We start from the raw sequence: 3,277 nt of genomic DNA, 5'->3' as shown, positions 1-3,277 counted from the left end.
CTTGGTTTCCCCTGTGTCAATTGATATAAATTTACTGAGATGATTGTGAGATAATCAAGACAAACAACTGCTTGGTTTCTCTGTGTCATTTGATATACATTTACTGAGATGATTGTGAGATAATCAAGACAAACAACTGGTTGGTTTCCCCTGTGTCAATTGATATAAATTTACTGAGATGATTGTGAGATAATCAAGACAAACAACTGCTTGGTTTCCCATGTGTCAATTGATATACATTTACTGAGATGGTTGTGAGATAACCAAGACAAACAATTGTGTCAATTGATATAAATTTACTGAAATGGTTGTAAGAGGGGAGAGTTATACTACAGTCAAATCTGCAGGAATAGTTTGTTTACAATGCTAAATGACATAATTATGAAAAAATAGACCTCATCATCCAGTCAGTATTACAGAATGTGCCAAACAATCTCATGAAGCAACCAAAACAAGTATATTAATCAGACATCTAAAAATTAAAATGATAAGTAACACATGTAATAACAGAAAAAGAAGGTAAAACAACTATATGATAACAACATTATAAAATTGACAGAAACACACTCCAGTGTATATAAGTAACTATGTCAACTTTAACAAGAATCACCTTCATCATTTAACATGATGAAAGTAGGTTAAATCTATCAGGAAACTGTAGCACTTTTAATTATAGAAAACAAACAAGTATCAGGTCACAAACCATAAATGGCTTGCTGATATATTAAGAATGATAGTATGTTGAATCTATCAGGAGACTGTAACATTGTTAATTGCAAGTAACAAACAGCTGGCTGATATAGTGTGAGTGATAGTATTTAATTTCTATGGTGGATATTGGTGTATAAAAGACATTATAATACTATAAATAAACAACCTTATAACACCAAATTGTTTTTTTTTTAGTTTTAGTCATTAATTGGGAATGCCATGTTGAAGCACTGTTATCTTAATTATTAATCTTTTCAAATGACTTTAAAATATTACCATGTCAGGAAGTACACAGATGTATTTCACAAGGTCAATTTTAATTAAACAAAGGTGAAAGTATATTGTTGTATGTAACTCATAGAATCTACTTTGTGTACAAACAACTGACCAAATTTCTTTTATCAAATAAGAAAAACAACAATTTGGTTTTATATGGTCATTTATTTCTAGTTTGAGAATGATAGTATGTTGAACCAACTAGGAGGTTTTGTGTGTGTGCATCGGGTTACCAACATCAAGTATGGAAAAAAATCATAGCAGTAATAAACTGATTGTCATGGATAAAAGAAACATCTCACACTTACATGTTTTAAGGTAGTTGTGTTGGTTTTTATTTTTAAAAGTTTATTTTTTCAAACACTCATTTCAGTTTGGCATGCCATGTTGAATAACTGTTATCTTAATCATTTAACTTTTCAAGTGGCTTTAAAATATTACCATGTTATTGTTAGGAAGTACACAGACATATTTGACGAGGCCAGATTTAATATAATAAACAAAGGTGAAAGTATACTGTTGTATGTCACTCGCAGAATCTACTTTGTATACAAACAACTGACCAAATTTATTTTATCAAATAAGATAAACTACAAAGTGATATTTACATTTATAATATTATTAAATAGGTTATTCAGTAATAAAAGTACTTGAAATCACAATATTGTCTTCAAATTCAATACATATTTGCATTACACTAAGTCCTTTTAACTACATATTAAAACACTAAATGTAAAACATTAGCTATCTAGCAACATTAGTTGACAAAAGGTGATTCAGACACTTGGCAAAAGGAGACAGTTTGTAATAATAGAGTGCATAGTATTGTTCATATATGGCATTGTCTGGGTACAAATCAGTAACTATTTAACCTACTTTGCTATAGTTGTTATAAATTATTCTGCAAAGTTAAGAAAATACTAAATAAAAACTTTATCATATTTAACAAATTAAAATTTAATATAAACCAAAAGCTTGTACTATTTTAAGCATTTTAAATGATGTTATTTTTTTATATTAAGTTTTCATTTGAAAAGTAATAAATTACTTTAATTTTATTTACCCAAGGAGCAGTTTCAAGTTCATAATCTCACTGATGTTAATTTGAAAGCAGTCACAAATAAATGCTACAAGAAAAACCTAGAACTGGTAATTTCAGTAAATGTACCTTGACTTAAACTAACATTAGCTATATTCATCACAATTTGTCAGTTCCTTTATGAGTTCAACAGCCATAGTGGGCACAGAGTAGATACCTCATTGTATGTCTACACTTAAAACACAAACAATCTAATGCAATTAAGTAAATAAAAAAAATATTTTAGTGGTACCATTTCATTTAGTCAGAAATATTGAATATAAGACCACTGGAAAAAAATATTCTGAAGTGGAAAAAATGAAGGAAAATTAAAGAATGTTTTAAGTTGGAAAATAACAGAAAATAGTTTCATTTTCTTCTAATGTTAATGTTTTGTAATATTTTCAGTCAAGTTAATACTATACCCGATTTCACCAGTTGAATGTGGAAATATCACATTGGCTGTGAACCCAGCATTATAGGAAGATAATTGTAAAACACATGTCCTTTAATAATACTGTATCAATGAGAAAATTTACATTTTACTATTTAGGAAGTCAGACCACAAGCTTAATCAGTTGTTTTTTTTCTTAAATGGGTTAACTACTACAGTGGTTGAACTGTGTAGGCCTTCCAACCATTGTATGATAAAGCTACACAGTAGGAACCAAACTGTTTAAAATGAGTAATAATGCTGAATATTAGATCAAATTCTTTGGTAGCATATGATAAAACTTGACAGTTAACAAGCTGTTTAAAGTAGATAATAATGTTGAATAATGTTTGGTAGAGTATGATAAAGCTTGACAGAGAACCAAGTTGTTTAAAATAGATAATAATGTTGAAAATTAGATCAAACTGTTTGGTAGATTATGATAAATCTTGACAGTTAACAAGCTGTTTAAAGTAGGTAATAATGTTGAAAATTAGATCAAACTGTTTGGTAGCATATGATAAAGCTTGACAGTTAACAAGCTGTTTAAAGTAGGTAATAATGTTGAAAATTAGATCAAACTGTTTGGTAGAGTATGATAAAGCTTGACAGTTAACAAGCTGTTTAAAGTAGGTAATAATGTTGAAAATTAGATCAAACTGTTTGGTAGAGTATGATAAATCTTGACAGTTAACAAGCTGTTTAAAGTAGATAAAAATGTTGAACATTAAATCAAATTATCTGGTAGTGTATGATAAAGCTTGACATTCCCAAACTAT

Source organism: Limulus polyphemus, unplaced genomic scaffold (genome assembly GCF_000517525.1).
Source record: "Limulus polyphemus unplaced genomic scaffold, Limulus_polyphemus-2.1.2 Scaffold6447, whole genome shotgun sequence".
Classification (NCBI taxonomy): domain Eukaryota; kingdom Metazoa; phylum Arthropoda; class Merostomata; order Xiphosura; family Limulidae; genus Limulus; species Limulus polyphemus.
Note: the sequence above shows the minus strand (reverse complement) of the source record.